The sequence below is a fragment of the Anolis sagrei genome (genome assembly GCF_037176765.1).
Source record: "Anolis sagrei isolate rAnoSag1 chromosome 6 unlocalized genomic scaffold, rAnoSag1.mat SUPER_6_unloc_1, whole genome shotgun sequence".
NCBI lineage: Eukaryota > Metazoa > Chordata > Lepidosauria > Squamata > Dactyloidae > Anolis > Anolis sagrei.
Genome location: NW_027118836.1, coordinates 851224 through 876708, shown reverse-complemented (window position 1 = coordinate 876708; position 25485 = coordinate 851224). Strand labels below are relative to the sequence as shown.

Sequence of the window (25485 nt, the reverse complement as noted above, 5' to 3'; positions counted from 1 at the left end):
AATATCAGGATTCACAGTTGGCCACATTGGGTCTGTGTGCCAAGTTTGGTCCAGATCTGTCAGTGGCTGGGTTCAGTGCTCTCTGGATGCGGTTGAATTACAACTCCCCAAAATCAAGGTCAATCCCCTCTCCCCCCAAAAAACCCCTCTAATATTTTCTGTTGGTCGTGTGGGTTCTGTGTGCCAAACCTGGTCCTGATCCATAATCGGTGGGAGTCACGGTCATCTCTGGAAGTGGGAACCACAGACATTGTCACATACATACATAGATGCATACATTCACTTTTATTATATTTATATTTAATGTAATATTTAGAAAGTTAGAATGGTGCCTTGGATCTCCTCTAGTGTAACAGGATTGAGAAGAAAGTTAAAAGAGTGGTGTCTGTCTTAAGAATGATGCTTTGGGATGGATAGCTGAGCTAGAGGCAAGAAGAGGTGACCGTGTGTGATGGGGGTAAATAAATTCTCCATCTTCTTTAAAGATGGAAGCCGTAACAGTTACCCTAATAGCTGTTAGGAATAGCGCGCTATGCAGGCTCATAGCCAGGATTTTGTTTTTTTTTTTTGGGGGGGGGCGGCTGAGTTTGGTTCGGGGGGGCTGAGTCTGAGTGAAAGAGGGTCTACCCTTTTATATCGTTACCCCAATGCCCCCATACATAAGGGATATATTGAGAATGGTGATCAGATCATGATATGAATAAACATAACAGTTTAAATCATGTACCAGTAAGGCCTTCTCGCGGATCACCATGAGAATCTTGGGGGGGGGGGGGGCTGAAGCCCCACAAGCCCCCCCCCCCCCCCCCGCTACATGCCTGGCACTATGTGTCACTCAACTGTAGAGGATTCTGTCCCCTTTATTTTTCTTAAAGTTTAATACACGCTGCCTAATTGACTTAAAATTGTTCCTTTTTCTCCTGGCCTTGTCTTAGTTTCACCCACTTTCTTCGTCCAAGGCTATTGACCAATCAGGTGGCGCCACATACCCTAAAGGCTGCCTGCTGGCTCTGCTCCCTCAGCTCTGAGCTAAGAAAATGGCTGCTTGGCTTTTGGCCTTTAAGGAACCAAACTACAGCCCTGCACAGTAGGCCAGTAGGTTACAGAAGCCCACACAAAGAAGATGATTCTACATGCAAAGAACACAATTTCCCCCATTTTCCCCAACTCTTTCTGATGTAGTCCAAAGACACTGCCATAGGTGCCTGTCTTGATGGGCCCTCAGGCAGGAGGAGAATAATTCATTATTGAACAGAAGGGTTGGATGCCAGGCCATAGTCACTTAGGAAGAATCCTGTCTTTCTTTTTTACTTTTATTTTTCAATAGTAATATTTATTGAACTTCCAGATTTTGTACCATGTCACAGTACAGCAGCAAATCGCAATTCACAATCTTGCTTTGTCCCATTCACCCTCCCTCCAATCTTCAAGACACAGAGGTTTACACAATACCTCCATGTAATTATTTCACTAATAAATTATCCTCTACTCTATTTTTCATAATAATAATATTAATCTTAATTTCTCCTAATTATTTATCCAAAATTTCACTGAAGGCGGTTCTACACAGGAACTATAATGCAGGTTAAAGCTTGATACCGAAGAGAAGCAATTCCTAGAGAAAACCCTCAAGCCAGCATAAATTCAGCTAGGAAGAAAAGAAAGCAATGAATTATCCACATTTTCTCTTAGTGTTTCATGAATCCAGAAGGGTGTAGTGGGCACAGAGAAGACAAGCAGCTCAGATTGCCATTTTAGCCTCTCTGCAGGACCCGTCCCAACATTTCAGCTGGTCAAACCCTACGAGTCCATTAGTTCCATAAACGAACTCAAAAGAGGAATGAAGATTGGGGACCTCCTTAATTTGGGGAAGGTTTTCGTTTTCACTTCTCAAAAGAAATCTAACCACATTTGACTTCACAAGAAACCCTTGAAGTAATGACCTTCTCGGTGTTGTTGTTAGAGACTGGGAATCTAGGGTGACGGGCCCAGAGGGCAGGCAGGAGATGAGATTCCGATTTGGTTTTTCAACAAGGCTTTTTTTCAAGTTGGTCAACATTGAGATGAACATTCCTTGACCATCCAGGTCAAAGAACAAAGAACTGCCCCCCCCCCCTTTGTGGCGCACTTAACAAGTTTTTATATCAAACTGGTAAAAACAACACGTAAGCAACTTCTGGTTGGTTCTTCTGTTTCTAACGTCAAAGCCTATGAATGATTCTGTTGAAATGTCTGACCCTGAGCTGTGGCTTATCTATCTGCAAGTTTGCTTACCCATGGCTGAAAGAATTTTAGGGAGTGAGGGAGTGCACCTGCTTGTCTGACTGAACAAGGAACGCAGAGAATAATCATTCTTTCTCTTGCAGCAGCAGTCCTTGGCAAGCAAGGTTTTCTCTATAGACATGGATTCTGGGACTTGTAATAATTGGAAATTTATTTTTCTTAATCATGATCCTCTCATTGTCACAAATGACCGCTTCTTGGCTAGTGGAGAAGAAAATCATTCCATGGATATAAACATAATTTTATTAATATGTGTAGAATACTTCAAGGAAGATGAAGAGGAAATACTCAGGACTATAAAGGCTTTAACCCAAATGACAATAATAGAGAGAGAAAGAACCATAGGGAAAAACAGCCTTCATTACGAGGACTAAGCCATTTCAATAGATTTTTCATTTCACATGTACCAGCGCTCCTTGGTAGAGGAGGCTAAAGTCCTTGTGAAATGACATCTTCCAAAAACTATGCTATGCTAGCTTTTAAACCATTTTGTTCCTTTTTTGTCTAGCTCAGGTTGTGCCGTCACACCTAGACACTATAAAATTAAAACAAAGATGTGCTTCTCTCTTTATCTGGAAGGACTGCGGGGGGGGGGGGGGTCTTTCTTTAGAGGCTCAAAAATTCTCAGCAACTGAGGCCACTTCAGGTTTGGAACATCAAACAGAATATTTATTTCCCAAGTCCTTAGCGGACTTGGCACAGCTTGAAGAAGTTACAACACAAACAGTCAATCTGAGAAACCATAGAGATGATCTTTCTTTCCTTTTCCTTCAGTTACTGAGGCAACTTTTACCCAAATGGTAGAAAAAATCCTGGGACTTTCACCCTAACCCTGAGCTGCTATGGTTAGAAAGAACAGGTCTTCCACTATCTAAGCTCAAGGTTAGCGTTGGAGATGAAGTAATGCTCAATAGTACTCAATAACTATTTCTCTCTATTTCTCAATAACTCAATTTCTTTTCTCAATATCTATAGTATCTCAATAGGCTTCTCTATATCTCAGTACTCAATATTATCTCAATATGCTTCTATCTTTCTATCTATATAATTCAGTTACTCAATTCTCAATTAACCTATCTATAACTCAATTGTTTTCACAATGGTTTTTCAGAGCTACCTGCCTGACCAACAGCACATCTGAGGCTCTTTTCTCTACTGAAGGAGGCAGGGGAGATTCCAAAATGGAGATCTCAACCCCAGGAAAAATGGCGGTCTCCAAACCCAAAGAGATACTTTCTAAACCAATAACTGCAATGCCCAGGTTAGGTGATTTGTAATGCTGTTTATTACAAGAAGTAAGCCTTTGCCTTTCTTTTTTTAGGAATGCTCCCATGAGAACAGGGGTCCTCAAACTGCAGCCTGGGGGCTAGATGTGGCCCGCTGAGGGCATTTATCTGGCCTGCCAAGGAGGAGACCTCCCTCTCAGTGGAATCAGTCTTAGCTGCTAACGCAGAGCTCCTTTTGTTCTGTCTGTCTCCCACTCAAGCTCTTTCTCTTTCTCCCTGTTTCAGTCTCTCCCACTTTCCCCTTCTTCTCATCTCCCCTTTCTTCTTCTTCCTCAGAGGAAGAGGAAGAGGGTCTTGAGCGCTGCGGCGGCCGCCTGGAAGAGCAGAGGCAAGAGAATCATGACCGTGGCACTCTTCCCACAGTGATACACTTCTGTACAAAAACCTGTCTAGAAGTTGGCAAATTGTTTTGGGACTAATGACCCTTGTTCCAGTGTTATAAAAGGGGCTTATATTTACAAATTTATATTTGGACTATGTTACCATATCTGGGTCCTGATTGTTGTTTTATTTTAATTGTTGGTATGACTTTAAGGGTAAAGGTCAAGGTTTTCCCCTGACATTAAGTCCAGTCATGTCCGACTCTGGAGTGTGGTGCTCATCTCCATTTCTAAGCCGAAGAGGCCGGCATTGTCCTTAGACACCTCCAAGGTCATGTGGCCAGCATGACTGCATGGAGCGCCATTAACTTCCCACCTGAGAGGTACCTATTGATCTACTCACATTTGCATGTTTTCAAACTGCTAGGTTGGCAAAGGCTGGGGCTGACAGCAGAAGCTCACGCCGCTCCCCGGATTCAAACCTGCGACCTTTCGGTCGACAAGCTCAACAGCTCAGCGGTTTAACCCATTGCACCACCGGGGACTCCCTGGTATGACTTTAGACCATAGTAAATGCACATGGAAGTCACAGCCTGCTTTGAAGCCAACAACCTTGCATCTGTGATAGTGAAGATGTTAGGTGGTGATGAGGATAGTGGTGATTATGACGAATATGGCACAATCGTGATATCATGGGATAAAATGTGGATTATAAAAAGGTTAAAGTGAAGCTATATTTAATATGAATGCTAAAAAGTTTGAAGTTCAGCTATATTCCAGAGGTAGGAACTGGCAAAATCACCTCTGAGTATTCCTTTCCTAAGAAAACCTTGTGAAATTCATGGGGTCACCGTAAGTCAACAGACAACTTGAAGGCACATAGCATGCATCCAAGAGGGAGGAAAAAACTTCTACTAGATAGTTTTGTTCATTCCCTTAACAAATGTCCTTGTTAACACTGTTAGCTCATCAAATCATAATGAAAATTCTACTCCTTCACAGTAGTAATAGTTAAAACAGCAAGTTTGTACAAAGAAGTGGAAAGACACCTTGACACACAAGCCTGTCCGAAATAGTGGACAACCTCCCATGTCAAACTATCCACCCACAACATTATACTAGGCCAAGACTGTGCAGGCATATTTTCACTTTTTTAAAAAAGCAAGTAGATAAAATATTTTGGAGGGCTGATGACAAAGGAATATTCAGTACAGGGTTGTTTTTCTAAGCAGTCTGATGTAACTTCTTGCCTTCTTGCTGGTGTCCAAACACATTTTCACAATTTACTTACAGAGTTTATTAGCCCCTTGTGGGATTTCATTGACTGGCAGCTCAGGAGCTAGATAATCAGCCCAACATTCTGCTCAGTGTTTCCTTTACCTCCCCCCCCCCCCCCCGATTCCAGGTAAGAGGGAGAGTTTGTCAAGCAATGTTCAGTTGGAAATTTGCAAAGGTCAGTTGACATCCTTGATACTTCTCAAAGAACATGTCAAGCCCCCCCCCCCCAAAAAAAACACCTCTCTAGTATTTTCTGTTGGTCATATGGGGTCTGTGTCAAACCTGGTCCTGATCTATAATCAGTGGGGGTCAGGGGCATCTCTGGAAGTGGGAACCACAGACATTGACACATACATACCTTCAGTTTATTATATTTATATTTAATTTAATAAATACAAAAAATGAATAAAACTAAAAAAAATGAAATAAATGTATTCTATATTTCAGAAACAAAAGAAAACAATGAATATTCAAAACTCTAACAAATACTACAAATAAATTTACTAAAAACAGACAAAAATAATAATGGGAATAAGAATCTATAACAAACATAATATATTCAAAAAAGGGAATAATCTTCGCTGGGCACCACTCGGAGGCAGCTTAAGCAGGAAGGCTGCTGCCTCCTTACTTCGGGCTCTTCAACCTTGGCCAGCCAGTGTGCAAACACACTACGGAAATCCCTATTCTCCATGGACTAGGGCCGTGGGGGTGGTGACCATTGGCTTTTCAGTCTTGAGTTGGTGGAGGGCTCCTGCTGTGGATCTTCCTCTTTTCCTCCGCTGGTCTTGGACCTTTCTCCTTAGAATTTCTTCTTGTGCAGCTTTGTGTGCAGCGACTTCCCACATGGGATACCACTGTCTGCTCGGTCACTGGTGTTGCAGATGGATGGGCCACACTGGCCAGGGGATGGAGGTGTCTTCCCATTCAAGGCCCCTTAAATAAATCAAAACAATGAATATTCAAAACTCTACAAATACTAAAAATCAATTTACTAAAAATAGACAAAAATAATAATGAGAATAAGAATCAATAACAAACATAATATATTCAAAAAAGGGAATAATCTTTGCTGGGCTCCACTCGGAGGCAGCTTAAGCAGGAAAGACTGTTGCCTTCTTACTTCGGGCTCTTCAGCCTTGGCCAGCTGGTGTCAAAACACAGTACGGAGATCCCTATTCTCCATGGACTGGGGCCGTGGGGGTGGTGACCTTTGGTTTTTCAGTCTTGAGTTGGTGGGGGGCTCCTGCTGTGGATCTTTTTCTTTTCCTCCGCTGGTTGGACCTTTCTCCTTAGAATTTCTAAAAATAGACAAAAATAATAATGAGAATAAGAAGAAATAACAAACACTATCAATAAATATATTTTAAAGGGGAAATAATCTTTGCTGGGCTCCATTGCTCAGCACTTGAAGGCAGTTTCTGCAGGAAGGACTGCTGCCTCCTTACTTTTATGTCTCTTCTACCTTGGCCAACCGGTAGGCAAATCCAGCACAGAGATCCCTATTCTCTATGGATTGGGGCCATGGGCGTGGTGACCTTTGGCTTTTCAGTCTTGGGTTGGTGGGGGGCTCCTGCTGTGGATCTTTCTCTTTACCTCCACTGGTCTTGGGATTTGCTACTAGCCCTTTTTTATGACACCTTCCAACAACACCTAAGAAATACTAAAAAATAAGAAAATTGATCAATTCTTTGGAAGACAAACCAAACTTTCCTACCCCAACCTAAGCCCCTCATCACCCTAACCTTCCCAACCCAAATCCAATCCTTTGCTCCAATCCTACCCCCATCCTACCCTCCCTTACCTACTCCCTATTCCTCCCTGCAACCACTTCCCACCTATATTTCCTACTTTCCTATACACTGATATGTTCCCTCTGTTTTTATGTTATTTTGAAAGAGTTCTAATAAATACACATTTTAAAAGAGACGTTTTTCTCTTTCCGTTTTTATTTTTTCCACTTTTTCCTTTTTAACAGAAGTATTTTATTGAATTTCCACAACATATACAATGTCAGAGATCATGCTTTCCAACATGGGTTTATGTTAGGGGTGTGCAATTCGGGAAAATTCTGTCCCGATCTGTTTTTCAGGAATTTTCCAAAATTGGGAGAAGGAAAATGCCATTTCTAATTAATCACATCCGTTTTACATCAGCCAGCTGTACGCCCTCTAATTCCATCCCAATTCACTCTTAACAATGAAAGTAGGCATAAGAAAGGAAGAAAAATTTCAATGTTCCCTGTAAAGCAGATTTCGTTCCTTTAGGGATTTTTTTTAAAGGGGCAATGGGTATAGAAAAATGGGAGGACCGTGTACCCCACCTAGCTTGCCTCCTCGAGATAACAATAGTCTTCCGTGAATACCCCCTAGACCCCATCTCTAGGGTACACAGTTGCCATTTCAAGCCCATTTGCCATCTGTCCTATTTGATCAGATGAGGATTTGTATAAATCCCTTCAAAACAAAACAAAAAAAGCCTGAGTCCAAAGAACTGAAAAATGCAGTCTTTGGCCTGATGATATCCAATTGCCTGCCCCTGTAACATCCATACAAATTCCAGAAACCATTGTTCCTGTGACAAAAAAGTGATGCTTGCACAAGGATAGGCTAGTCATGTCACCTACTCTTTGCAACAGGGATATATGGCACTAGAAGTGTAATGTGTTGTAGAAAGCTTTCATGGCTGGAATCACTGTGTTGCTATGAGTTTTTTGGCCTGTATGGCCATGTCCCAGTTGCATTCTCTCCTGATGTTTCCACTGCATCTGTAGCAGGCATCTGCAAAGGTTCTGTCAGTGCAGGAGATGAAACCCTTTTCCGTTAAAGCAAGTGTGAATATTACAAATTAGCAAGCTCCATATCATGTAAAGTCAATCAGTGAGAGTATCTACATAGAGGTAACATGGCTTTGTTGCATGGAGGCATCCTCTGTTTGGGAGGTGTTAATCGGCACTTGATGGTTTGCTGTCTGATGTTTCTGAGCGTTGTTCTTTATTTACTGTCTTGACTTTGGTGTTTTGTTTTTTAATACTGGTAACCAGATTTTGTTCATTTTTCATGCCATTCTCTATCTTCCATTTTATTAATGTTAATCTTAACTTCCCCTAATAATTTATCCAAAATATTATTGAAGGTGGTATTTATTTGTTTATTTATTTACTACGCTTCTATACCGCCATTCTCAGCCCGAGGGCGACTCATGGCAGTTTACAAAACGGCACAATTCGATGGTACTACACAAGAAATATAATGCAGGTTGAAGCTTGATACTGAAGAGAAGCAATTCATAGAGAAAAGCTGGTTTGGGGACCCTCAAGCCAGCATAATAATGAGAATATGCATAAATAACAAACTCTACCAATTAATAAATTCAAGAAAAGGGAAAGGCAGCGATGAGGTAGAGGCTGAGGTCGGAAGGAGGCAAGTTTTGTCCCCTGGGAAGACATTGTGACATCAGGAGGCAAAAGGGGGTGGAGGGGGAGAAATCGTGACATCAGAAGGGGAGGAGGGTCTGTTGGGGGGGTGTGTCCTGGGGAGAGAATGGTGGAAAGGGACATGGGGCTGGCATGCCAGGAGGCTTCTTTAAAGGGAGACTGCTATCTTTGCCTTCCTTTTAATCTGAGAGTGGGACTTTGCCCCAGGGGCTTCCGACGGTGAAATGTCAGATTCCTGTCTGTTTAAAACAATCGTTCTTCCTCAAAGTAACTATTTAAGAATATAACACAAGCTGAACTTTTACTTCTAACCCAAACCTTCCTTCTTCCTACAGTTTCAAAATCCAAAATCCTAACTGACTTAAAATGTTTAATTCGTCTACTCGTCTTGTCTTAGCTCCGCCCACTTTCTTCCTCCAAGGCTATTGACCAATCAGGTGGCACCATATACCCTAAAGGCTGCCTGCTGGCTCCGCTCCTTCAGCTCTGAGCTAAGAAAATGGCTGCTTGGTTTTTGGCTGTTAAGGAACCAAACACCAGGCCTGCACAGTAGGCCAGTATGTTACAGAAGCCCACATGAAGAAGATGATTCTACATGCAAAGAACACAATTTGCCCCACTTTCCGCCATTTCCCCCAGCTCTTTCTGATGAAGTCCAAAGACACTGCCATAGGTGTCTGTCTTGATGGGCTCTCAGGCAGGAGGAGATTGATTCATTATTGGGCAGAAGGGTTGGGTCCCAGGCCATCGTTATTTAGGATGCAACCAGCCAGGAGGAGAGGAGTGAGTGTGTAAGGGACATGAACAGGGCTGGGAAAGGGAAAACAATTATTATTTGATTTTGGTTTATGGGATCCTTCGTGATCATCCATCAGGACCCCTCAGTCATGAGTTTTGGGTTCCTAGTGTTTGACAACAGGAGGCAGGGGAATCATCTTTCATGGGATCCACTGCTCTCCTTTGGGAGACAGCTTTTGCAGGAAAGACTGGTGCCTCCTTACTTCGGCTTCTTCCACCTTGGCCAGCCGGTGCGCAAACCCAGCATGAAGATGCTTCTTCTCCATGGCCTGGGGCCATGGGGGTGGTTTAGTCTGTATTTCAGAAACAAAATAAAAATAAATATTCAAAACTCTAACACACTTAATAAGAATAAATAACAAACACTATCAGCCAATATATTTTTTTAAAAAACAACACACTCAATAACAGAAACAATTAACAAATACTCTATAAAAGATACAAATAAACCAAACAATTATAAAAATAAATAATAAATACAAGGCAAGGCTGTGTCACTGGCTTAGCTGGAGGCAGGGGAATCGTCTTTCCTGGGATCCACTGCTCTCCATTTGGAGGCAGTTTCTGCAGGAAGGACTGCTGCCTCCTTACTTCGGTCTCTTCTACCTTGGCCAACCGGTAGGCAAACCCAGCACAAAGATCCCTATTCTCCATGGATTGGGGCCATGGGCATGGTGACCTTTGGCTTTTCAGTCTTGGGTTGGTGGGGGGCTCCTGCTGTGGATCTTTCTCTTTACCTCCACTGGTCTTGGGATTTGCTACTAGCCCTTTTTTATGACACCTTCCAACAACACCTAAGAAATACTAAAAAATAAGAAAATTGATCAATTCTCTGGAAGACAAACCAGACTTTCCTACCCCAACCTAAGCCCCTCATCACCCTAACCTTCCCAACCCAAATCCAATCCTTTGCTCCAATCCTACCCCCATCCTACCCTCCCTTACCTACTCCCTATACCTCCCTGCAACCACTTCCCACCTATATCTCCTACTTTCCTATACACTGATATGTTCCCCCTGTTTTTATGTTATTTTGAAAGAGTTCTAATAAATACACATTTTAAAAGAGACGTTTTTCTCTTTCCGTTTTTATTTTTTCCACTTTTTCCTTTTTAACAGAAGTATTTTATTGAATTTCCACAACATATACAATGTCAGAGATCATGCTTTCCAACATGGGTTTATGTTAGGGGTGTGCAATTCGGGAAAATTCTGTCCCGATCTGTTTTTCAGGAATTTTCCAAAATTGGGAGAAGGAAAATGCCATTTCTAATTAATCACAAACACTATCAGCCAATATTTTTTTTAAAAAAACAACACACTCAATAACAGAAACAATTAACAAATACTCTATAAAAGATACAAATAAACCAAACAATTATAAAAATAAATAATAAATACAAGGCAAGGCTGTGTCACTGGCTTAGCTGGAGGCAGGGGAATCGTCTTTCCTGGGATCCACTGCTCTCCATTTGGAGGCAGCTTTTGCAGGAAAGAGTGGTGCCTCCTTACTTCGGCTTCTTCCACCTTGGCCAGCCGGTGGGCAAACCCAACATGAAGATGCTTCTTCTCCATGGCCTTGGGCCATGGGGGTGGTTTAGTCTGTATTTCAGAAACAAAACAAAAATAATTAATATTCAAAATAACAAACTTAATAATAAGAATAAATAACATACACTATCAATAAATAGATTCAAAATACAACACACTTAATAACAAAAACAATTAACAAACACTCAATAAAATATATAAACAAACCAAAAAAATTATAAATAAATAATATTTTTTCAGGTTTCCACAAAAAGCAACACACTCAATAACAAGAACAACGAACAAACGTTCTATAAAAGATGCAAACAAATCTAACAATAAAAAACAAATAAGAAATACTACTACTAGAAAATGCAAACCAATAAACAAAAACTGAACACAAATACCAGGAAGCGCAAGTGGAGGCAAGGACAGAGGCAAAAGGAAGGGCAGGGCAGGGCAGTGATGAGGCAGAGACTGAGGGCACAAGGAGGCCTGAGAAAGCACTGATGAAGCTGAGAGGCAGTAACAGTTCAGTCGCCCGGGGAGACATTGCAACATCAGAAGGAAGCAGAGGAGGAGAAGGGGGAGGGAGGGGGAGGTAGGCATAGTGATATCAGAGGGGGAGGGTGTCTGTTGGGGAGGGTCCTGGGTTCTGCGGCTTTTACCCTCTAACTTCTGCCGCTTCTTCCTAGGGGGATGATCAACCACTCATGCAAGATTGGCAGTGATGTTTTTTATTGGGATTGTGCTGGTAACAGCAAAATTGCCTCCTTTTGCTAAGATGGATACATCGTCCACCAAAGAGTTGCCTATCGGTCAGAGCCGTCACGGTCCGCAATGTATCTCTTTCAGATCACCGTTGGTAGACGGCGAGGCCGCGGCACTGCAGGAAGGCAGGGCTTCAAAGTTTTTGCTGGAGGAAGCCGTGGACCTGCTCGAGGCAGGGGAATAGCTTTCCCTGGGCTCCAGTCTTCAACATTCAGAGGCAGCTTCGGCAGGAAGGACTGCTGCCTCCTCAGTTCAGCCTCTTCAACCTTGGCCAGCTGGTGAGCAAATCCAACATGGCGAAGCTTCTCCTCTGTGGACTTGGGCCATGGGGGTGAGGAATGCTGGCTCTTCTGCCTTGGTAGGACCAGAGGCTCCTGCTGTGGCCGCCTGTGGAGCTTCTTTTCCTGGACCTTTGTCCTTTGAAGTTCTGGTTCTGAGGCTTTGTGCGGAGCCATTTCCTGAAAGAGTCGCCTCTGCCTGCTTGGCTGCTGCCGATGCCACTGCCGAATTTGTGGAACTGGCCAGGTGACAAGTGCTTCTTGTGATTTGGGGGCTCTTAAATAAATGACCCAAATCTTAGGAAGCAACATGCCAAAATTCAATATGTCGTATTCACCCATTTCACTTCCCAAAAACAAAAAACAAAACAAAAATATCTTTAAAGGTAAGTTTATTTAAAGGTAAGTTTATTTAAAGGTAAGTTTATGAGGATGTTGTTTTATTACCAATTTGAGATAATAATTAACATTTGGCTGACATGCTTAATTTCTCTCCTTCTAGGGTCAAGTGGGGAAATTGTGGTCACTCAGAGGCGCAAGTGGAGGTAAGGACCGAGGCAAAGCCAGGGCAGGGCAGGGCAGGGATTTGGCTCATCTTGAGTATCTTTAAAGGTAAGTTTATTTAAAGGTAAGTTTATGAGGATGTTGTTTTATTACCAATTTGAGATAATAATTAACATTTGACTGACATGCTTAATTTCTCTCCTTCTAGGGTCAAGTGGGGAAATTGTGGTCACTCAGAGGCGCAAGTGGAGGTAAGGACCGAGGCAAAGCCAGGGCAGGGCAGGGCAGGGATTTGGCTCATCTTGAGTATCTTTAAAGGTAAGTTTATTTAAAGGTAAGTTTATGAGGATGTTGTTTTATTACCGATTTGAGATAATAATTAACATTTGACTGACATGCTAAATTTCTCTCCTTCTAGGGTCAAGTGGGGAAATTGTGGTCACTCCGACCCTTTGCAGAAAAATCCTGGGGACAAAGTCAACATTCAGCAATCTTTGGCCTGATAATATCCAATTGCCTGCCCCTGTAACATCTATACAATTTGGAACAAGGCTTTTGCAGAATGATGGCTGAGGTCAGTAATTGACCAAATGTATTGACCACAATATACGGACTGAATTGGACATGATGATTTTATCTTGACGAATGGCTTTTATGTATTTTATCCTTTATGTATTTGTTAACTCACTGTTGTTGTATGATGTTTTAGATTTTGACTGTTAGCATTGACTTTTTGCTGTTAGCTGGTCTGAGTCCCTCTACGGAGGTAGAGAAGATCGGGATAGAAAAGTTTTAAATAAATAAATAAATAAATTCTGTCGGGGTGCGAGATAGAATCCTTGCCTGTTAAAGAAAGTGTGGCTGTTACAAATTAGCAAGCTCAATAGCATGTAAAGTCAATCAGTGAGAGTATCTGCATAGCAGTAACCTGGGCTTTGTTGCCTGGAGGTGTTAACCGGCACTGTTTGGGAGGTATTAACCGGCACATGATGGTTTGCTGTCTGGAGTTTTCCTGTTTCTGGGTCTTGTTCTTTATTTACTGTCTTGATTCTGGTGTTTTGGGTTTTTTTTAATAATGGTAACCAGATTTTGTTCATTTTCATGGTTCCCTCCTTTCTGTTGAAATTGCCCAGGTGCTTGTGGATTTCAATGGCTTCTCTGTGTAATCTGACATAATGTCTGCCAGAGTGGTCTAGAATTGTGTTCTCAAATAATATTCTGTGTTCAGGTTGATTCATCAAGTGCTCCACTATAGCAGACTTCTCTGGTTGAATTAGTCACAGTGCCTTTCATGTTCCCTGATTCGTGTCTGAGCACTTCTTGAGTTCCCAAAATAGACATAAGCAAAGTAGCATGCTATATGATAGACTCTTTTTGTGATTAGAGTAGGAGTCCTTAAACTAAGGCCCTGGGGACGGATACTGCTCTCCAAAGTCATTTACCCAGTCCTCGCTCAGTGTCAACTTAAGTCTGAAACGACAGAAGGTTTATGTGAGTGGGTTCCTTCCCAAACCCCACGCAAAATATTTGAGTCATATGCTCCATTTTTCTCCTTCCAGCGGGGAAATTGTGGTCACTCAGACCCCGGTCTCTTTGCAAAAAAAACTCCCGAGGACAGAGGTGACATTTAGTGCAAACCAGGCATTTATTTAAGAAAAATAAAGGGGACAGAATCCTCTACAGTTGAGTGACACATAGTGCCAGGCATGTAGCCGGGGGGGGGGGGGGGGGGCTTGAGGGGCTTCAGCCCCTCCCCCCCCGAAATTCTCATGGTGGTCCGCGAGTAAGCCTTACTGGTACATTATTTAAACTGTTATGTTTATTCATATCATGGTCTGATCACCATGCTCAATATATATCCCATATGCATGGGGGTATTGGGGTAACGATACAAAAAGTTTGCTAGGATAGACCCTCTTTCACTCAGACTCAGACCCCCCCCCCCCCCCCCCCCGAATCAACACTCTGGCTACACAAAGTCTCTTGTAGGTGTCGCTGTTGGACTTTGAAAATTTGGGATCTTACAGTTCAGAGCTGCTTCTTAATCTCAATCATTGAAACGAAGTATTAGATAAAGGGATGACTTCTAAACAAGCCAGTTGAATCTGCAGGAATCTAGCAGCATTCTATGTAGTTGAAAAATATTTAAGACTGCTGTAGTTTATGGAACCCTCATTGGGATTATGTAACCTGGAAAGTTTCCAGCTTTTAAAAATCAGCATGAGCTACAGCTGACTTTTAAAAGCTGCAAGACTGAATCACTTAGGGAGGGCCCAAAATTTGGCAGCTGCCAACTGTTGGCCAAGGATGTACCAGTGATTTCCCTTGGTCTTGATTCAGTGCTCACTTCTGCTAAACATGTTCATACTCCTTCTAGGTAATAAAATGTGCCACTTTTATTTTTATGTGTATGTTTTCCACAGGGCTTTTCATTCAGGAGCAACTTTCCACCGGTGGCCTGCTTTGGTTTCCAGATCTTACTGTACCTGACCCCACTTAGATCATGCCAATCACACTTGAAGTCCTCAATTTGCTGGTAGTGGAGGTATTTATAGATCACACCATATCTACTTACAGATCTTTTTTTAAAGGACAAAGAGAAGACAAGCTGTTTTCTCAATCTGTCAAAGCAATTAGAAAAGTAGAGCTTTATGAGCAAAGGAATGTGGAAGAACATCTGATGAGATATTCCTTCTTGTGCCTGATACAGAAGCAGTTAGAAAAAAACCCCAACTGAAACAGTCCTTATTACATCGAAATATTCGCACCTAATTTTGTGTTAATTTCCTGTTATCTGGATTATTCCTGATGAATATGTATATTGGGGGTTGTTTTATGATGATTTATTTATTTATCGTGTCAGGAGCAAACAAAACAGTTGTTTTGCATTTTTTAACAAACAAACAAAACACAAAGTTTGCAAGCTTGGTAATTTATTAGATGTCCTTTGACCAGTAGCTGGCCACTTGGAGTGCCTCTGGTGTTACTATAAGAAGGTCCTCCATTGTGCATGTAGCAGGGCTCAGGTTGCATTGCAGCAGGTGGTCTGTGGTTTGCTCTTCTCCACACTCGCATGTCGTGGATTCCATTTTGTAGCCCCATTTCTTAAGGTTGGCTCTGCATCCCGTGGTGCCAGAGCGCAGTCTGCTCAGTGCCTTCCAAGTTGCCCAGTTTTCTGTGTGCCCAGGAGGGAGTCTCTCATTTGATATCAGCCATTGATTGAGGTTTTGGGTTTGAGCCTGCCACTTTTGGACTCTTGCTTGCTGAGGTGTTCCAGCAAGTGTCTCTGTAGATCTTAGAAAACTATTTCTTGATTTAAGTCATTGACGTGCTGGATGATATCCAAACAGGGGATGAGCTGGAGATGTCACTGCCTTGGTCCTTTCACTATTGGCTGCTACTCCTCGGCAGATGTCAGGTGATGCAGTACCGGCTAGACAGTGGTGTAGGGCGCAGACACCCCGTGATAATGCGGCATGTCTCATTAAGGGCCACATCTACTGTTTTATGATGATGTAATGCTGTATTTCATTGCAAATCAACAGAGTTTTTATGTAAATACTTGCAGTCATAAATTGTTGTTCAAATCACTGTACCCTTAGGGGGGAAAAAACCTTTACCTTAGGAAACTATTTGTCATGTTTTTTCCTCCCTTCTTCAGAATGCCAAATTAAAAACTGATTGGTTTTCTGTATTTGAAAGTTTTTTAAAAATTCAAAATTTTGCTGCAGCAATTATATTGCAAATAGCAGAGCAATTCCGCAGTAGAGATGGATGAAAATGAACAGTTGCCATTCTTGTGATAATATTACAAGTGCCCAGGTAGCCTTCATTTTGGAAATAGTGAACTTGGCTTGCTTCTGATAATTTCTGAAAAAATGCTGCCAGGAGCAGAATAGGTTTTACAGCCTTGCTAGCACAGTTATAGATGATGTGCTAAATCATCTCATAAGTACAATGAAAACTTCCACCACTTTTTTTTTGGAAGCAGTTACCCATCAAGGAGACAGGGAGCACATCAGCACTCACCATGCATTTATTTATTTATTTATTTACTAGCCGTCCTTCCACGCGTTGCTGTGGCCCACTTTGGTGGTCATGGGGGTTCTGTGTGGGAGGTTTGGCCCAATTCTATCGTTGGTGGGGTTCAGAATGTTCTGTTATTTTAGGTGAACTATAAATCTCAGGAACCGCAACTCCCAAATGTCAAGATTCTATTTTCCCCAAACTCCACCAGTGTTCACATTTGGGCATATTGGGTATTCGTGTAGCGTTTGGTCCAGATCCATCATTGTTTGTGTCCACAGTGTTCTCTGGATGTAGGTGAACTACAACTCCCAAACTCAACACCATTGCCCACCAAACCCTTCAAGTGTTTTCTGTTGGTCATGGGAGTCCTGTGTGCCAAGTTTAATTCAATTCCATCATTGGTTGAGTTCAGAATGCTCTTTGATTGTAGGTGAACTATAAATCCCAGGAACTACAACTCCCAAATGACAAAATCAATTTTTTTTGAGTGAAGGACATATATTGGGTTGTTAGGTGTCTTGTGTCCAAATTTGGTGTCAATTCCTCCAGTGGTTTTTGAGTTCTGTGAATACCACAAACGAACATTAGATTTTTATTTATATAGATTTATTTATTGTATTTGTATACCGCCTTTCTTAGCCCGTAGGTTTAGCACAAGGACATCTGAATAAACACTGTGACAGCCTAATTACAAACTGAATGGGTTCAGTTTAACTTGGCCTTGACCTGTATTAACCAAAGATTGGCCCATGTAACCAGTTGAATTAGTTCTGAGATGGAATCAGCCACAACTGTTTCCATGGCCATCTCGTGTTCCAGGAGCTCAAGTAGCCCAGGAACATGAGATGGCCCTCCTATTCTCCTTATAGTGGCTGACTCCAGGTGTGACATAGGTCCTGCTGGTCACTTATTGCCTGCCATGATGTCAGGTGGAGCAAGGAAGTGATTGGAGAAGAGAGGGAGGAACAGAGGGGGCGATTCTTCCTGGCCTCCCTCTCCCATTGCTCTGGTGCCCTGGCCCATGTTATTCCAGGTGATGAGTGACCGACAGGACCTATGTCGCACCCAGAGACCACTGTGACAAGAGAAAGGGAGGGATGCTAAAGGTGGCAGCACCAAACTAGACTCAGTACTGCTAAATGGTCAGGACTTCCACCTGTCTCTACAGCCTCCTAGATAACATGCCACATAAGCCCTGGGATCAGAGATCAGTGTACATCTGCCCAACGAAAGGTGAGGTTAATCCCAGATCTAGCACATAATAATTTCCAACTAAAGGCCAGGGTATCTGCAAATTGCTTATTTATATATTTATTTATTTATTTATTTATCATATTTATATTCCACCCTTCTCACTCCAAAGTGGACTCAGGGCGGAGCACAGCATATATACAGCAAACATTCAATGCCAGGACACAAATTCACATACACATACTAAATATTAAAAAAAAACATTTATCAAAATATTAAAATACACCATTTAAAACCGTCCTAGTCATCCGTGTCAAGTCTAATTGGCGTGGTCATCTTTCCTATTGCCGTTTTATTGCCCTGTCCCGAAAGCTTGGTCCCACGGCCAAGTTTTTACCATCCTTCTAAAGGACAGGAGGGAGGGGGCTGACCTGATCTCACCAAGGAGGGAGTTCCATAGCCGGGGAGCAATCACCGAGAAGGCCCTGTCTCTCATCCCCACCAATCATTAACATATACACTGGAGAAGATACATACATGCAATGAAGTGTAAATATGGTACAAGCAGTCCCCGAGTTACATACAACTCTTAGTTACAAAGGAGGTTAAGGCAACGGGAAGTGAACGGAAATCTATCCCTAGGAAGGGAAATTCACCCCTGTAAAAGTTATCATGGAAAAAATGTGTGTCCACTGAAGCTTACCACCAGTGTTTCTTTCCACAACAATGCAAACTTTTCAAAATCCAATTGTCACAGGGAGAGAAAATGAGGTAAAATTTGAACAGGGGCAAAATTAGCGAAATAAATGTTGCAGTGCTGTTAAACCCACCCACCTCCATGCTACCCAAAACTTGTGTGTGTGTGTGTGTTTGGCTAGAGTTACACTTAAAAATGTACCTGTTCTGACTTCCATACAAATTCAATTTAGAAGCAACCTTTAGAACCTATCTTGTTTGTAACCTGGGAACTGCTTGCATAACTTATTAATTTATTTGGCTTGAATGTTCCTGTTACGAATCTCATATTTGCATGACCTCACAGCAGTCTGTTTCCTGTAGTTCTTAAAAGTGACATTTATCTCCCTAGATTTTTGCTTTATGCAAAACAGAATCCTCCAGATTTCAGAGATATGCCAGAAACTTCTTCCGTGGGGTATCTATATTTATGATCCCAGTTGCTGCAACGGTGCCTTCAGTAAGTAATTCAGGACAATAACGTGAAAGTCTTTTAATTGTGGTGTGTACCAGAAAATGCATTGGAAATAAACCCTTAGTTTTGTTCCAGAGAGTCTGAAATTGCCTCTGTAAAACAGTTTCCTTTCAAGACAGAATGCTGCATGCACAACAGTATTTTCCGTATCTGTGCTGTTTCTTTTGGGGAGGTGATTCTGCCTCTTCACTTTGTTCTTTGTGCTTCCCTACCATATCTTTGTGCTTCTAAAGTTGTTCTTTCTTTGTTATTGTTCCATGTGAATATGCATTTATACATTATTTGCTATTTATAAAGTACATTTTCGTATTTACGTGTCCAAACACATCTCCCTCTACGTCCCAGCTCGCAGTTTAAGATTGTCCGGGGAGGCCCTGCTCTCGCTCCCGCCAGCGTCACAAATGCGGCTGGCGGGGACAAGAGACAGAGCCTTCTTGCCTGTGGCTCCCCGCCTATGGAACTCACTTCCCACAGAAGTAAGTTCGGCTTCATCCCTCCTGCCTTTTCGCAAGAAATTGAAGTCGTAGTTTTGGGACCAGGCTTTTGGATAGCAGGCATAAATAGCACTTTGGATATGGAATTCTACTGGAATGATGATATTTAACTGTTTTTACTGTTTTATTGCTTGTAATGAATGTTCTATGTATTATATTGCTTTGTTATATGTAGTGGCATAGAATTGCTGCCAAATGTAAGCCGTCCTGAGTCCCCCTTCGGGGGTTGAGAAGGAACGGGGTAGAAATACCAGAAATAATAATAATAATAATAATAATAATTATTATTATTATTATTATTATTAAAAACACGTAACGGGGGGGGGGGCATTCGGGGTCCGGTATGAATTAACAGCATTTCAGTGCATTTCAGTGTGAATATTAGCTTTGAGATAAGGTGTTTAGTTTTAGTGCTTGACTAAGATTCAGATTCACATGTTCCTTGGGCCACCAGAGTTGGGTGACAATCTCCTATGCCTACCTGACTTTGTTTTTAGAATAAAATGGAGGGAAACAAACGTATATAATACCTTGACATCCTTTGGCCGATGGGATAAAATGACTAAAATATAATTGAGCAAATTCATATGTTCACATTGAATATTCCTAATAAAGAATGGCGACACCCATTTACTGAGGGATATGTTATTTCATAACAACATCTTGGTTTTGTTTAAAGTAATATTTCATTCTTTTTTATTGCAGGCCATAGCTTTGTACTGGGTATCATCAAGTTTCATGGGCCTTTCACACAACCTTCTGCTACGCTCCCCTGCTTTCCGTAGATTGTGCCATATTCCTCGGACCAAATCTGATTCAGACACTCCTTACAGGGATATTGTTTCTGCTTTCTACGTAAAATATTTCTTCAAGTAAATTACTTAGATGTTGAGAAGATATGTGGGACTGTGTCCCTCTTCTCATGAGCTGGTCATTGACCCTAATAAAGTGAACTTGAACTTGAACGTGAGAAGATATGTGATATAGACCTAGGTGACTGAAACATGATGAAAGATTTATCCTTCATGTGAATCTACTGAACAATGACAACTGTGGCATTGTATTTATTTTGATAATAAAAGAGCACATACAATAAAAAAGTATTCAGAGATCTTATGTTGCGAGTTTGACATATCTGTGCTACACCCCAGAGAATTCGATATTTCACAGTCTCATGAAATATATGCAGCTTCTGAAACATTTTGGTACCTACTTTCAACTTGTCATAGGTTTCAGTGATCTTAAGAATTGTAACTAAAAATGATGCCACGTCCTTAAGATTTCAATGAGAGTTTTAAATTTCGGATTGATTTGTGACCTAAAATATCAAGATTGAATTGAAAACCTCTCTATACATAAGAAATCCCAAGAAGGACTCTGCTATTTAATTTTTAAGCATTAATTAATTCAACAGAGACTCTTTCTTACACTATTCTGAAGATTACCAGCATTATTTAAAACACAGTTTAGAAAATCCCAGGTTGTTTCATTTATACATATTTTTGATATCTGTTGTAATCTTCTGTAATATTGAGGGTGAGTCCTGGAGTTGGTATTTTAGGGATAGGTCAGAGCACGGTCCAGAGTGACTCCCAGATATTTGGGTGCGCTGCAGTGCTCCAGTGGGATTCCTTCCCAGGTAATCCTCAGAGCTCGGGATGTTTGTCTGTTCTTAAGGTGAAAAGCACATGTCTGTGTTTTAGATGGGTTGGGGATCAGCTGGTTTTCCCTGTAGTAGGTAGTAAGAGCACCTAGAGCTTCGGAGAGCTTCTGTTCAACCATCTCAAAGCTCCCTGCTTGAGAAGTAATGGCACGATCATCAGCATAGATGAAGCTCTCCGTCCCTTCTGGCAGTGACTGGTCATTTGTGTAAATGTTGAACATGGATGGAGCAAGCAGACTACCTGTCCGAACGTATCTCCTGCCACGAACCATCACAAAATTTAAGATCTTCAGGAGAGGCCCTGCTCTCGATCCCACCACTATCGCACACACGATTGATGGGGACTAGTGACAGGGACTTCTCAGCAGTGGCCCCCCGCCTATGGAATGCCCTCTCTAGAGATATCAGATTGGCCACCTCCCCCTTGTCTTTTAGAAGGAAAATCAAGACCTGGTTATGAGACCAAGCATTTGATCAGTGAGCAGCAAGTGGAAGAAGATCACACAACTTATGGCAATGAATTGACCCGGACTGGTTTTTGTATTTCGATTTTAATGGATGTGCTTAATTAATTGTTTAAATTGTTGTTTCATTTTTTGATATTTTGATTGTACTATGATGCTAGCATCGTATGATGCTTTTGTTAGCATTAGATTACATAAGATACAAACCATATAGTCTGCATATGTTCTGGTTTTGATTTCCTGGCCTCTTACTTTGAACCCTTCAATTTCAGTGTCCTAATTCTTGTTCTCAAAATTTCCAGTCCCAGAATGAATAGTAATGGCGAAAGAGGGCAGCCTTGTCCACTCCCTTTCTGTATATCTATAGCTTTTGTCAGCTGTCCATTTATTTTTATCTTAGCGGATTGCTTAGAATGTATTGCCCCCACTGGTTATGATAGAAATGAATGGCAAAATGGAGCTTGGCAGCCTGCTGGGGTTCCCAAAGCAGCTAGGAAGTGGCCATGGGGCTTGGGGCAGTTATGAGGGGCTATCCGGTGGAAGACGTCACGAATTGGCCCTGTCCCAGGGCTTTGGAGGGCTGTGGAGGGCCGCAGAGGGCCCTGGGCCATGTGGCCCGGTCCGTTGCCAGCACAGCTGAGGAATGCTGAAGTGAAGGAGAAAGGCCCATGGAGGTGAACGGAGACACAAAGAGGCAAAGGATAAGGATAACTTCACTTTATTAGTGTTGAAAAGGAAGAAAAGGGTCTTCTCCAGGTGCCGGTGGCTGCTGCAGGATCTCTTGACATTTAGAAATGGTAATGTTCCTTCGGTTTTTTTTTTCCCAAGGTAAATTGGAAGATGTTTGGGTAGATGTTGTTGATGTGGGCCAGGAACTTGTTCGGTTTTTCTTCCCCACGGCTCCAAATGATGAAGGTGTGATGCACATATCAGAACTATAGATGGGCTCTTTGGTGCTTCTTTCCAGGACTTGTTTCTCCAAGCGTTCCATGGAAAATTAGCATGACAGGCTTAAGAGGGCTCCCTGTGTCTACCCCATCTTTCTGTTCAAAGAATTCATCGTCCCACTGGAAGTAGCTTGTGGTGAGGCGGTGTTGAAGCAGGGCTGTGAGGTCTTTTGGGAAATTCCCGTGAATGAGCGTGATGGTGAATAGAGACACCACATCAAGGCTTGGTTTTTCTGGTGCTTTGGTTGGTTGGGTGCTTTTTCAGTTTTCTGTATGTTGTGGGATCCAGTTCTGATTTTTTTTCTCTTTGTATTGTTCTGTTTTCATGATTACCGTGGCATTCCTCTTGCCTGCTGGGAGAAGGATGATTTCTGGATCTGAACTGAGGTCTTTGATGGCTTTGAGTTCTTTTCCTCTTTTGTTGCTGGAGGGAAGTTTTGCTTCCTCAGGATCCTCACTTTTCCCCTCTAACTTCTGCCGCTTCTTCCTAGGGGGATGATCAACCACTCATGCAAGATTGGCAGTGATGTTTTCTATTGGAATCGTGCTGGTAACAGCAAAATTGCCTCCTTTTGCTAAGATGGATACATCGCCACCAAAGAGTTGCCTCTCGGTCAGAGCGGTCAGGGTCCGCCTTTCTTTCACTTCACCAAAGGGGCCAAGCTCCAAAGAGTGGATCTCGATCTTTCTTTCTCGAGAAATAAACATGTCATGTTCGTTTGTGGGATTAAAAGAACTCAAAAACCACTGGGCAAATTGACACCAAATTTGGACACAAGACCCCTCTCAGGCCAATGAGTGACCATCACTCCTAAAAATACTGGAAAACACAGCCGAAGGGACTTAAAAAGACAAATAAATAAATAAAAAATATCCTGCTTCAACTTGAGGGAACAGTAAAATAGTCAGAAAGCTCTTGACATAAGAGAGTACTTTGTTGCCTGCTCCCATTCTTGTTTTTTTTTATTGATGTAATATCAAGACATACTGTGAAACTGTCTTGATCATGAATATATATTTCTTGCCTTGTAAGGAATCTTTTTTTTAAAGTTTTTTTTTTTTTTTTTGCATATGATATGGGGGGGGGAGTAGCTGATGGAACTATTGCTGTTAGCTAGATAGAAACAGTTCTAGTTAGGAATAGTCTGCATGGATTTTCCTTTAAAAGTGACTTAAACTCGAGTGAATGCTATAATATGTTATATTTACTTTGTACAAGTTGACGTCTACATACAGATCTAGACATGTTTCATTATTTCTCAACGGATATTTCCTGATTATATATGATATTGTGTCAAATATTTAAATAAAAAAATATTTAAGATAAAAAAAGCAGAAATCTGGCCAAGAAAACTCCAAAAAACAAAGTTAGTGAACCCTGGGAAAGTAAAGGTGCCACTCCCTCAGCCCACCACATGAACTGTTTTGAATTTCGGACCAGTTTGGATATCTGGAGGAGGGGAGCTGTACTGGTCCTGCGTTTCTATGATTGGGATGCACCTGTGGGCTTTTGAATGGTTGCAAATGATCAATTTTACAAACTAAACAAGGTCTGAGATGTGATATTCTACCACCGGAAGCCCCCGGGGCAAAGTCCCACTCTCCGATTCAGAGGAAGGCAAAGATGGCAACCTTCCTCTTAAGAAGCCTCCCAGCATCCCCCCCCCCCTCCGCCCCACTCTTCTCCTTTTCCGCCATCATCTCCCCAGGACAGAGCTTTAGATATTTATTATTTTTCTTAGTTTCTAAAATATAGAATATATTTATTGTATTATTTTTCCTTTTTTTGTTTCTTTGTATTGTTTTATATGTCACGGTGCCCCCTCCCTCCCCCTCCCCCTCCCCTGCCTCCTTCTGAGGTCACAATGTCTCCCCCCCGGCGACTGAACTGTTGCTGCCTCTCAGTCCCCTTCTGCCCTCAGTCCCTGCCTCTTCGCTGCCCTGCCCTGCCCTGCCTTTGCCTCGGTCCTTACCTCGACTTGCGCCTCCCGGTTGTTGTGTTCGGTTTGTGTTGATTGGTTTACTTATTATACTAGTAGTAAGAGTAGTAGTAGTTGTAGTAGTAGTAGTAGTTGTTGTTGTCTTTCGTATTTGTTTTTATAATAGTTTAGTGTTTAGTGTGTAGAGTGTTTGTTATTGAGTGTGTTGGTGTTTGAATATATATATATTAATAGTGTTAGTTGTTTATTCTTCTTATTAGGTTAGTTAGGGCTTTAGATATTTATTATTTTTCTTAGTTTCTAAAATATAGAATATATTTATTGTATTATTTTTCCTTTTTTGTTTCTTTGTATTGTTATATATTTTTTTATTTTGTTGACACTCTTTGATTTAGAGTTTGGTTGTTTTTTTGTTGGATTTACTTCAGGTTTTTGTTGTCTGGTTGTATTTTTTATTTTTATTTTTTTTATTTTTTGGGAAGTGCAATGGATGCATACGACCTATTGAATTTTGGCATGGTGCTTCCTGAGATTCGGGTCATTTATTTAAGGGCCCCCGAATCCCAAGAAGTTCCCGTCACGTGGCCAGTTCCACCAATTCGGCAGCGGCAGCAGCAGCAGCAGCCAAGCAGGCAGAGGCGCCCCTTGCGGGAAATGGCTCCTCCCAAAGCCGCAGAACCAGAACTTCAAAGGACAAAGGTCCAGGAAAAGAAGCTTCGCAGGCGGCCACAGCAGGAGCCCCTCGTCCTACCAAAGCAGAAGAGCCAGCATTCCTCACCCCCACGGCCCCAGTCCACAGAGGAGAAGCTTCGCCATGCTGGATCTGCTCACCGGCCGGCCAAGGTCGAAGAGGCTGAACTGAGGAGGCAGCAGTCCTTCCTGCCGAAGCTGAATGTTGAAGACTGGAGCCCAGGGAAAGCTATTCCCCTGCCTCGAGCAGGTCCACGGCTTCCTCCGGCAAAAACTTTCAAGCCCTGCATTCCGGCAGTGCCCCAGCCTCGCCGTCTACCAAAGATCTGAAAGAGAGACGTTGTGGACCTTGACCGCTCTGACCGAGAGGCAA

At 42.1% G+C, this 25485-nt stretch overlaps 2 long non-coding RNA genes across 3 annotated transcripts in view; both read left to right on the top strand.

Moving 5' to 3' along the window:
* The first annotated feature begins 11678 nt into the window (after window positions 1-11678).
* The window catches only part of LOC137095774 (uncharacterized), a 158576-nt gene continuing 144769 nt past the window's right edge, over window positions 11679-25485 (top strand). The window contains exons 1-2 of one of the 2 annotated variants that reach the window (XR_010908910.1): window positions 11679-11980; window positions 12483-12818. This is a non-coding gene — a long non-coding RNA (uncharacterized lncRNA). Of the gene's footprint in view, window positions 11981-12351; window positions 12819-25485 lie in introns of those variants that run through there. The other variant, XR_010908909.1, reaches the window with a different exon arrangement.
* LOC137095776 (uncharacterized) lies at window positions 18813-20524 on the top strand. The gene is made up of 2 exons (XR_010908912.1): window positions 18813-18899; window positions 20114-20524. It is a non-coding gene; the product is annotated as an uncharacterized lncRNA (long non-coding RNA).